Below are 12,445 nucleotides of genomic sequence, written 5' to 3' on the forward strand. Positions count from 1 at the left end.
CTAATATGGAAACACTCTTATTTATTTTATTTATTTTTTCCTTTTTTTATTATAATTTGCTATATTTCAAACATAATCATCTCTTTTTACAGTTCTCACCACATTTACTATTTAAAATTAGGTATTTCGTTTTATAACAGTGGCGTAATCCAATGTCTCACCATAGATATGTTTACTGTTGCTACCACAAGAAGCCAATTGCAGTTTGGAGATCTGATACGGATCCTAACGCCGTTCACTATTATGTTTGTGATGTTATAAGTTGTTTCAGTATGTTCACATAATGTGTCTTTCATTATTTACTTGTACTGATATGTTGATATTCCTGTTCAATAAAAACATTTGTACAAGAAAAAAATGCAAAGCATGCTCTAAATGGCGCCTGTGCCGTGCGGCCGACAACCTGTGTTCACAATGCACCAGGCTGGCTGCTCTGCACAAGAACCAGATGCAAGTGGAAATCCCTGAGAGAAGGCTGTCTACGGTGATTTCCAGCTTCCAGAGGTATTGCCCAGGTATGGTATATACACGGTTACAATGTTTCAAGCTTGACAGATGTAACTATGTATAAAATATCCATATCTGTCGGACAGTTCATGAGTGCTATATAGAGTGTCAAAAGCAAAGAACTGAGAAGCTCTCCATTTAGAACAAGCAGGTTGACATCTTCTTGGTATAGTATAAAAACTAACAATTGCTGTCTGTGTAAAGACATCCATACTTCCTCTGGGACTGGAAGTATCAGAATAGGAATAGAGGGGAAATTTTCAATTGCGGTGACAACTGTCTAAGAGGTCATAGCATAGGATGCATAAGACCTGCCCCAGTACTAGCACTTCTTAAAGTCGTTTTTTAATTCACTTAAAAAAAAAGTGCATACACTAAAAAAAGGAGACTTTATTGTCTGCCTGACACACAATTCATCACAACAGCTTTGAAAACTATGAAATGGACAACTGTAAAGTGTCAATAGGCTTCGAAAAAAAATAGAATACGTTTAAAAATCAGACCTTTGAACTTCTCTTTTGAGGGCTACTGTTCTAGCCCTACATGGTCTTACAGTAAGTTAAATGTTAAGGTTACCCGATTTTCAAAGAAAAACCACACCACACCACCACCAACCACCCATTTGTATCATGCCCACAAAACCAAACCCTGATTCATAACATGCCCTCAAACAATTGACCGCAGACTTTCAGAACAAGGGGGCAGACATTCAAGGTTTAAACAAATAGATTTCAAATAGCCACCCCTGCACTCTGCCTTGCTACTGACCCCTGCACTCTGCCTTGCTACTGACCTCTGAACTATGTATTACTTGCTACTGAGCCCTGCACTCTGCCTTACTACTGACCTCTGAACTATGCGTTATTTACTACTGATATGCATAGTTGCCTTGAAGGTATCAAGAAGAAAAATGCAGCCATGTAATGCACTGCTCACCAAATACCTGAAGGCATGGCCAATAAAGTGGCTCCTATTTGTAGTATATAATGTATAGTTTAAGGGTCAGGAGTAAGTAACACAGAGTTCAAAGGTCAGTAGCAGTAACTCAGAGTTCAGGGGTCAGTAGTAAGTAATGCAAAGTGCAGGGGTCAGTAGTAAGGCAGAGTGTAAAGGTCAGTAGTAAGTAGTGCACAGTTCAGAGGTCAGCAGTAAGGAATGTATAGTTCAGGGGTCAGTAATAAGTAATGCATTGTTCAGAGGTCAGTAGTAAGTAATGCATAGCTCAGAGGTTGGTAGTAATGCATAGTTCAGAGGTCAGTAGTAAGGGAGAGTGCAGGGGTCAGTAGTAAATAATGCATAGTTCAGAGGTCAGTAATAAGGGAGAGTGCAGGGGTCAGTAGTAAATAATGTATAGTTTAGAGGTCAGTAGTAAGGGAGAGTGCAGGGGTCAGTAGTAAATAACGCATAGTTCAGAGGTCAGTAGTAAGGCAGAGTGCAGGGCTCAGTAGCAAGTAATACATAGTTCAGAGGTCAGTAGCAAGGCAGAGTGCAGGGGTCAGTAGCAAGGCAGAGTGCAGGGGTCAGTAGCAAGTAATACATAGTTCAGAGGTCAGTAGTAAGGCAGAGTGCAGGGGTCAGTAGCAAGGCAGAGTGCAGGGGTCAGTAGCAAGGCAGAGTGCAGGGGTCAGTAGCAAGTAATACATAGTTTAGAGGTCAGTAGTAAGGCAAAGTGTAGGGTTCAGCAGCATGTAATGCATATTTCAGAGGTCAGTAGTAAGGCAAAGTGTAGGGGTCAGTAGCATGTAATGCATAGTCCAGAGGTCAGTAGTAAGGCAAAGTGTAGGGGTCAGTAGCATGTAATGCATAGTTCAGAGGTCAGTAGTAAGGCAAAGTGTAGGGGTCAGTAGCATGTAATGCATAGTTCAGAGGTCAGTAGTAAGGCAAAGTGTAGGGGTCAGTAGCATGTAATGCATAGTTCAGAGTTCAGTAGGAAGGCAGAGTGCAGGAGTCAGTAGTAAGGCAAGGAGGGCAGCAAGTTAACTGCCACTGAAACTGTTTTAGTTTGCCGTATATCTGTTCAAGTGTTTTTGGAGCTGATGAACTGAACTGAGGTGTGACTTTAATTCCTCTGCATTAGCTGCCAGTGGGGGACATTGACAGGGACATTTGTTTCCCAGGGACAGACTGCTCAAAGCAGGGACAAAAGGCAACCTTGTCAAACGTAGCTACCTTCCTTTACCTTCCTTACTGCATTTCTGTTATGGACTACAATTTTATATACCAGCACAGCTACGAAGCAGCACATACAACCTTCTCCAACTGGTAATCAGCCTGAGGTACATTGCTGAATGCTGACACAATGTGTAGATTGAGACAAACAGTGCATGTATGATTATACCTGCACTTCTGAGCCCTCATACTGAAAATTCAAGACCATTGCCTATGAGGATTGAGGGGGCAGGTCAAATAATCTTAATGCTAAATTTAAGCTTGATCCAGAAAACTAATCATGAGGTGGAGGTATATATTTTATATTTAATTGGTACACTGCTTTTTTTCTTTTTTTTTTTTTTTTTTTTTTTTACAAGGGTTTAGTGACACTTAAATATTTGCATCTGTTTCAATTAAGATCCCTTAGGTACTGACCTAGAATGAGAGCAGACGGTGAAGTTAATACTGGTTTCCTGTTTTACAACTGAACACTTGACACAGCAGATAATTGAAGTATAGTTATTTGGATATACAAACTCATCAAACAAAGATGCCAGACAAGTACAGTAATACATGAACAAGTTATCATTTTCAGCTAGAATTTCTGAGAACACTTGCTCATAGTTAGAAATGGGGGAATCAATCCACATGGTTTATGATTGGCAGCGGAAAAAGTTGGTTCTCTGCCTAAGGATGATTCCACGTGTACTGTACCTCTCAGCACAATGGGCTGTTATGTAATAGCAGTGGGGTTACAGTGTGTGGCCCCCTAAGTGACCTATCCTCTTATGGATGTTTTCATTAATATGTCACATGGGGAGCCCGAGTTGGCAGTGGAAATTTTGGCATTAGACACTTAAAAGACCTTGGTTAGACCCAAGTGCCAGTAAGGGGGTTGGGGTTGGTAAACCAGGCAATTTCTTAGGGCCTTTAAGTCCCAAAGGGGCTCCCAAACACCATGCCACCAAAACTCCAGACATCCCTGAGCCAATCACCAGGGCAGGCAGTGTTGGTGTCATTGTCCACGCCGGCTGTTCTGTTCTCTCTTCCCTGTTGAGAGCGGTAAACAGATCAGTACTCTTCCATAGAGAATAAGTGCACTTTCACACAAAGTGCATTGATCCGTTTTGCCCCATCTGCTAATCATATCTATCCCCCCTCCCCTTCCTAACTTCCCAGAAGCATACCATGAAATTGTGCTACTGGGGCTGTTTACATCCTGCCACTAATCTTCAGGGCACCTAGAGACAGCACAATAGAAAACTATGTAAAGCTACTGTACAGGCACGGGCAGTTCACCGAATATCAGCGGGGGGTGTAAATCTTGAATTCTTCCTCTCCTTAATTACTGCATTGGGCAAATGTTTCCTTCCATTGGCAGGCAATCTAAGGAGCAGTACGCTGCATACTTCTGACCCCTGCACTATCTTGCATACACCTGACTACTGCACTACATATGCTATGCTGTATAAAGTTGGCAATGGCAAGCTATTAATTGCTTTATATTACACAGCGAAAGGGCTATTAAAATGCAGCGGCTTCCGTGTTAAATGACACCTGCAGATAGTCCACAAGTGTCACTTAGTAAACACAACGAATCAATGCGTTATTTCATTATATTTACCATTTCATTTAATAGACTGAAAAGGTCAAATAAATTAATTCATTCATTATTCCTATGGATGCTTACCCCATTAAGCCCCGGTGCACTCCGATGAGATTTCAAATGTGAATTGGATCACACTAAATTGCATTTGTTCCTGAAGAGCCCATTCACATCAATGCAGCGCAGCTGCCATCTGACTCTGGGAAAGGGTCCTGTGCCTCTTTGGCTTATCTGTTCTATTATCATACTATTCCAGCAGGTTTTCTTCCCCAGCACTGAAATCACAGCTGTACCCAAATCATGCCAAAACTGCATTCAAATTAGCCCCAGTTCACACAGGGGCGGCACGACTTGCAGGTCGCCTCAGCGAGGCGACCTGCAGGCGACTTGCAAAACGACTTCTGTATAGAAGTCTATGCAAGTCGCCCCAGAAGTAGTACAGGAACCTTTTTCTAAGTCGGAGCGACTTGCGTCGCTCCTATTAGAACAGTTCCATTGTACAGAATGGGAGGCGACTTGTCAGGCGGCTAGGTCGCCTGACAAGTCGCCCCTGTGTGAACCGGCTCTTACACTGCAACTGCACTTGAAAATTGCATTGAAAATCAGAACAAAATCGCACTGCATCAGTGTAAATCAAGCTGAAAAGGTATAGTCCGCCTTTTGCAAAAATAAAATGTTCACACTCATGCAATCCGATTCCTGTCCAGTTTCACAGTTCACACTGCGATCTGCAAACCAATTTGGGGGAGCCATCAAATTTACATTGACACCCGCAGCGGTTCGCAGAGAGCAGTGTGAACTTCTTGCGAATGATATGCGATGCAGGAACCCGCACAGGAATCGCGCTGGTTTTCACATTGCTGGTTTCCGCATTTCACAAGTGTGAACCAGGACTAAAAAGGAGTTCCAGTCTCCTTTTTAGCTCTATACAAGCTGTATTCTCACTACTTTACATTGTAGCAAAGTGACATTTCTTCAGTGTTGTCACATGAAAAGATAGAATAAAATATTTACAAAAAAGTGAGGGGTGTACTGACTTTTGTGAAATACTGTATCTGACTTGCGTACATGACTCAACCACTAAAATATCCTTTTTGAGAAAGACCATTCCATTAAGATGCACACCTGTATCCCTTGAAGAGTATGTTTATGCATACTGAATAGAAAGGGAAGATATCGCCAGCAGTGACTCAAGGGAAAACTACAGCTATTGGGAAAACACCATCTATTCTTCCATATCGATCAGTCTGTCACTAGTTGGAAGAGGAGGCGATCATCTAATGTCTATGGGGACCTCTAGTCTAGCTCTTTAGGATCTATTTTTAGGCACATTTATTTGTGTACCTTCTGTTGATTGCACTGCATTCAGCTCCTGACCTATATATGCACATCATCTGCATGCACTATTATCCAGAAGAGGGTAAGCTAGCAGGCGGAGGAAAGGGCTTGCAGTTCCAGACCTCTCAATTACAGCCTAACACAATCAGGTTACAATTTCAGTCTTGAAATAATACAATGTTTATTAAATTAGCCTTGTTTTGGTCTGCTGGGCTCTTTCAAATCAGCTGTCTGTGCCTTGATATCACTGGGTATCAGGAATTTCCACCTAGACATCTATGTGGATAAAACCTGGCACACCGGGAGGATTTGAGAGAGTTGGCGATTTAGAGGTGGATGTCATTTACATCCCTTCCTTCAGTCACGCGTCTCATTACCTCGGACTTTCCTTAAAGGGCTCATTTACACCGTATACAGCTGAATGAATTTTTAAACGCACTACAAATGCCTTTGGAAGAAAAATGAATGTCCTTCAATGTGCCCAGTTTACACCACCGCAGTGCTGTCATGTGTGTTTAAATAAAGTATGGCTTGCTTCATTTGTTCCCACAGGAATGCCAGACAAGGTCCTACAAAAGCATGTAAATTAAAGTCTCAGTAGAAAAGAAAATGCACTACAAATGTGACAAAAATGCACTGCAAATGCATTATAAACAATGCAAGTGTTCATTCACACCAGAATGGTGCATTTGTGAGCACATTCCCAATGTGTGGCAACCAAAAAAATAAAAAATAAAAAAATGGTTCCCTATGAATGCAATTCACACCAGCATGCTGCATTGCATTTGCCCAGCGCTGAAAAAAAAAAGTACAATACATTCAAATTCAAGCAAATGTGCACAAGCGTGCACAAACGGACATAAACACAATGCACTGGAAGGTGCATCAAGGAAAACAAGGTAAAAAAAACAGAAGAAAACAATGGGGGTTGATTTACTAAAACTGGGGAGTGCAAAATCTGGAGCAGCTAAAGTTAGAGTTAAAGTTCAAAGTTAAAGTTCTAAAGTTAGAAGCTGACTGGATTCCATGCACAGCTGCATCAGATTTTGCACTCTCCAGTTTTAGTAAATCAACCCCAATGCATGTAAAACACATGTCAGCGTATTACAAAAAAAGCATTGCCACATGAATGCATTACGGTGTAAATGAGTCCTTATTGCATACCTCCCAACTGTCCCTGATTTAGAAGGACTGTCCCTGATTTCGAGGAACTGTCCCTGATTTAGAAGGACTGTCCCTGATTTCGAGGAACTGTCCCTGATTTAGAAGGGCTGTCCCTGATTTCGAGGAACTGTCCCTGATTTGGAACAAAGTCCCTCTGCCCCTCTTTCCTCCTCATTTGTTCCTCATTTTGGTCTGATCTATATAGTTGTATATAAAATACACTTTTTATCTTTCAAAAAGTGTTTCCCAGTGCTAAACGTTTCACCCAATTTCTAAATTGCTGCATTTGTACATTTTAAAAGTCAATAAAAGGAATAGTAGTGGTAAAAAAAAAACACTTGTGGATTTAATTAACTTTTGTTTGCATTCATTCTCCTTTAAGGGGGTGTGGCAGGGGGCGTGTCCTATGCCTACATACAATTGCTAATAGGTGTCCCTCATTCCTATCTCAAAATGTTGGGAGGTATGTTATTGCACATGTAGAATCCGTGAATGCAGGGACTGACATGTAGAATCAGTGAATGCAGGGACTGACATGTAGAATCAGTGAATGCAGGGACTGAGGTGTAAAGAAGTCCTAAGCACTGTTTCACATAGGTAGCCGGGGGAGGGGGGTTGGGGGTGGATGGAGGGGGAGATTAAGGGGCCAGCAAATGCAGATGCTGGAGCCACAGTTTTACCACCCCTGACCACCCATCTTAAATCAAAGAGGCTAAAAAAATGCCGCAGCTGCAATGCTTTGCATCCTGACTGTGGCTAATTCAACATGCCTTGCTGAGTTAACAGGCATCACTGCCTGTCAATTTTGTAACCACATGATAAATGATTGACTTGCTGTATGTTCATTCCTTAAAAAAAATAGTCATTCAGGAAGTGGCAGGACCCGTCTCCTGCCATTATTCAAGATGGCCACAGCCAGAATTGCTAGGGGGTATTTTCTTAACAAAATAAAGCATGGAGACATGGATGGATGGGGGAGTTTGCTTTGAATATTAAAAATGAATTAAATAGTGTTTTGATTTGTGGTGATCAGATACAGTTTAGTTTCACTTTAAGGAAGCTGCTGCTTAGCCACCTTCTGAAAAGCAATCTATCGTAGATCGATTTGCAGAGACTGTTGCAGTGTGAACTTAGCCCAAGGGTTCTGTACTCCTAGGCGCTTCCTCTGAATGTGTCTTCTGCCTTTTATTCTAGTGTATGCAATCAGAAGCTGGCAGGAAAAGGTTTACTGAAACCTATTCATAGCAAGCCATCACTTTACTTAGATACTCTGAGGTTTCACCGGAACAGAATTCAATATGGATCAATGACAATCGCAAATATTGCGACAAATACTAGTATTATATTCCATCTACAGGCATCCCTTATATCATATCCCATCTACAGGCATTCCTTATATCATATCCCATCTACAGGCATCCCTTATATCATATCCCATCTACAGGCATTCCTTATATCATATCCCATCTACAGGCATCCCTTATATCATATCCCATTTACAGGCATCCCTTACATCATATCCAATCTACAGGCATCCCTTATATCATATCCCATTTACGGGCATCCCTTATATCATATCCCATCTACAGGCATCCCTTATATCATATCCCATCTACAGGCATCCCTTATATCATATCCCATCTACAGGCATCCCTTATATCATATCCCATCTACAGGCATCCCTTATATTATATCCCATCTACAGGCATCCCTTATATCATATCCCATTTACAGGCATCCCTTATATCATATCCCATCTACAGGCATCCCTTATATTATATCCCATCTACAGGCATCCCTTATATCATATCCCATTTACAGGCATCCCTTATATCATATCCCATTTACAGGCATCCCTTATATCATATCCCATCTACAGGCATCCCTTATATTATATCCCATTTACAGGCATCCCTTATATCATATCCCATCTACAGGCATCCCTTATATTATATCCCATCTACAGGCATCCCTTATATCATATCCCATTTACAGGCATCCCTTATATCATATCCCATTTACAGGCATCCCTTATATCATATCCCATCTACAGGCATCCCTTATATTATATCCCATCTACAGGCATCCCATATATCATATCCCATTTACAGGCATCCCTTATATCATATCCCATCTACAGGCATCCCTTATATTATATCCCATCTACAGGCATCCCATATATCATATCCCATTTACAGGCATCCCTTATATCATATCCCATCTACAGGCATCCCTTATATCATATCCCATCTACAGGCACCCCTTATATCATATCCCATCTACAGGCATCCCTTATACCATCTCCCATATACAGGCATCCCTTATATCATATCCCATCTACAGGCATTCCTTATATCATATCCCATCTACAGGCATCCCTTTTATCATATCCCATCTACAGGCATCCCTTATATCATATCTCATCTACAGGCATCCCTTATATCATATCTCATCTACAGGCATCCCATATATCATATCCCATTTACAGGCATCCCTTATATCATATCCCATCTACAGGCATCCCTTATATCATATCCCATCTACAGGCATCCCTTATATCATATCCCATCTACAGACATCCCTTATACCATATCCCATCTACAGGCATCCCTTATATTATATCCCATCTACAGGCATCCCTTATATTATATCCCATCTACAGGCATCCCTTATATCATATCCCATCTACAGGCATCCCTTATACCATATCCCATATACAGGCATCCCTTATATTATATCCCATCTACAGGCATCCCTTATATTATATCCCATCTACAGGCATCCCTTATATCATATCCCATCTACAGGCATCCCTTATATTATATCCCATCTACAGGCATCCCTTATATTATATCCCATCAACAGGCATCCCTTATATCATATCCCATCTACAGGCATCCCTTATATTATATCCCATCTACAGGCATCCCTTATATCATATCCCATCTACAGGCATCCCTTATACCATATCCCATATACAGGCATCCCTTATATTATATCCCATCTACAGGCAGTCCTTTTATTATATCCCATCTACAGGCAGTCCTTTTATTATATCCCATCTACAGGCATCCCTTATATTATATCCCATCTACAGGCATCCCTTATACCATATCCCATCTACAGGCATCCCTTATATTATAACCCATCTACAGGCATCCCTTATACCATATCCCATATACAGGCATCCCTTATATTATAGCTCATCTACAGGCATCCCTTATATTATATCCCATCTACAGGCATCCCTTATATTATAACCCATCTACAGGCATCCCTTATATTATAACCCATCTACAGTCATCCACTGGTAGACGTGTATGCTGACATGCTTATCTCAGGAGAATCACATGGGGTGGGAAAAAAAAATTCTAAAAGCCTAAAATAAGATTAAAATGGGTGTTCACAGCTGATAACCGAACATTTGATAATTGTATTTAACAAAGGAAACGCTGTCTTTGGCAATATCCGCTTGTAAAAGGGGTGTGGTATAATAACAATCTTACTGCCAAAATCAGTGTGGACTAAATACTGAGTAGGGGAGGGGGATCAATGTAGAAAATCTTATGATCAGGACACGGGGGTGGAAGAATGACCCATGCCCATGAACAGAACATGGACTGTAGATTACCCCCCTGGTGCTCCCAGGAATGCAGTTACCATTCCAATGCCAATACAGTTTAATGACAACCCGGACTATTAACCAATACAATCTAGCTGCTCTTGCCAGAAAAGAAAATCCTCCGGAAATGCTAAAATCTGGGAAGATATTTATTACGGCCCTGAAAAGGTAAGAGGATAAGAGGGTGCTTGTGATTACAGCATGAATGCCATCGTCTCCTATGACAGCAGGGAACTTCCTGATCATTACGGGGACTATATTGCTGGAGGTACGAGGAATATTAATGCCTGGAGGAGAAAACAATTCCACTCAGCCTCACATTCCTTTAGACTGAATCAGCAGCTCCAGAAGCAAATTATTTGTTTCATATGCAGAGATAAAGCGAGGCAAGGCTCCAATGTCTACGTTCCTCTACATTGTGATCAAGAAGTGACCTGCCGTTCACATTCCAGTCTTTGTCATGGATTGTGAGAATAAGAGCTACGTTCCATGACATTTATTTGTGTCTCTGCTGCTCACATTGTAAGAGGACCTTGAGGCTAGGGATTCCCTTCGCAGGAAGCGTTCACTTTTGTGCTTTCAGCCTAAACCCATAAAATGACTTTGCATTCATCTGGTAGCTATTCCTATTACAGACACACTCTGTGTATGCTGATAACATTGGGCATATCAGGAACTATTTCCTGGACTTATGTGATACGTGCAACAATATACAGGAAGATATTACAAACAATATATAAAAAAACCTTGCTGCAAAACCATTTTAGAGAAGCCTTTTCCAACCTATTTTGACACAGAGGGAGCCAGGAGATCATTTTTAGTTCTCCTTAGAGCCCCGCCCCTCCCCCTACCTGGCAAAATATTATATCTACAGCTCATTTTACATGACATGACAGATACATTATTAAAGAATAAACAATGTAGCATATTGGACACCCAGAGCACAACAATTTTTAACATCCCTACTCCATAAGGCAAAATGATTTTAGTAATAGCCATAAAATGAATCATGTAATAATGTTGGTCTGCAGGCGGTAAATATCTGAGTGCTCCTATACATTGATAGTCAATGGGGATATGTCCCCTTACATTGGTAGTCAGTGGAAAAGGGTATCCTTGGACAAGTGGTCAGTGGAAGAAAGGCTTTCCTTACATTGCTGGTCAGTGAAGAGTCCCCCTTACAAAGCTGGTCTATAAGAGAAGATCCCCCCCCTCTTACATTGCTGGTCAGTGAAGAGTCCCCCTTACAAAGCTGGTCTATAGGAGAAGAGTCCCCCTCCCCTTACATTGCTGGTCAGTGAAGAGCCCCCCTTACAAAGCTGGTCAGCAGGAGAAGAGCCCCCCTTCCCTTACATTGCTGGTCAGTGAAGAGTCCCCCTTACAAAGCTGGTCTATGGGAGAAGAGCCCCCCTCCCCTTACATTGCTGGTCAGTGAAGAGTCCCCCTTACAAAGCTGGTCTATAGGAGAAGAGTCCCCCTCCCCTTACATTGCTGGTCAGTGAAGAGTCCCCCTTACAAAGCTGGTCAGCAGGAGAAGAGCCCCCCTCCCCTTACATTGCTGGTCAGTGAGGAGTCCCCTTTACAAAGCTGGTCTATGGGAGAAGGGCCTCCCTTACATTGCTGGTGATTGAAGAGTTCCTTACAAAGCTGGCCTATGGGAGAAGATCCCCCCCCCCCTCTTACATTGCTGGTCAGTGAAGAGTCCCCCTTACAAAGCTGGTCTATGGGAGAAGAGCCCCCTCCCCTTACATTGCTGGTCAGTGAAGAGTCCCCCTTACAAAGCTGGTCTATAGGAGAAGAGTCCCCCTCCCCTTACATTGCTGGTCAGTGAAGAGTCCCCCTTACAAAGCTGGTCTATGGGAGAAGAGCCCCCCACCCCTTACATTGCTGGTCAGTGAAGAGTCCCCCTTACAAAGCTGGTCAGCGGGAGAAGAGCCCCCCCTCCCCTTACACTGCTGGTCAGTGAGGAGTCCCCTTTACAAAGCTGGTCTATGGGAGAAGGGCCCCCCTTACATTGCTGGTGATTGAAGAGTCCTTTATAAAGCTGGCCTATGGGA

General features: G+C 42.2%; 1 protein-coding gene and 1 long non-coding RNA gene across 14 annotated transcripts in view; one reads left to right on the plus strand and one right to left on the minus strand.

The window, feature by feature from the left end:
* The window catches only part of CAMK2D (calcium/calmodulin dependent protein kinase II delta), a 381,486-nt gene that overhangs the window by 364,913 nt on the left and 4,128 nt on the right, over nucleotides 1–12,445 (minus strand). The gene's annotated exons all lie outside the window — the stretch shown is intronic.
* LOC141111090 (uncharacterized) overlaps nucleotides 10,086–12,445 on the plus strand; it is a 350,106-nt gene continuing 347,746 nt past the window's right edge. For 2 of the 4 annotated variants that reach the window (XR_012236381.1, XR_012236380.1), the window contains exon 1: nucleotides 10,257–10,556. This is a non-coding gene — a long non-coding RNA (uncharacterized lncRNA). Of the gene's footprint in view, nucleotides 10,557–12,445 lie in introns of all 4 variants that reach the window. The other 2 variants (XR_012236378.1, XR_012236379.1) reach the window with 2 other exon arrangements.

This window comes from Aquarana catesbeiana, linkage group LG01, assembly GCF_042186555.1.
Source record: "Aquarana catesbeiana isolate 2022-GZ linkage group LG01, ASM4218655v1, whole genome shotgun sequence".
NCBI classification, from domain to species: Eukaryota; Metazoa; Chordata; class Amphibia; order Anura; family Ranidae; genus Aquarana; species Aquarana catesbeiana.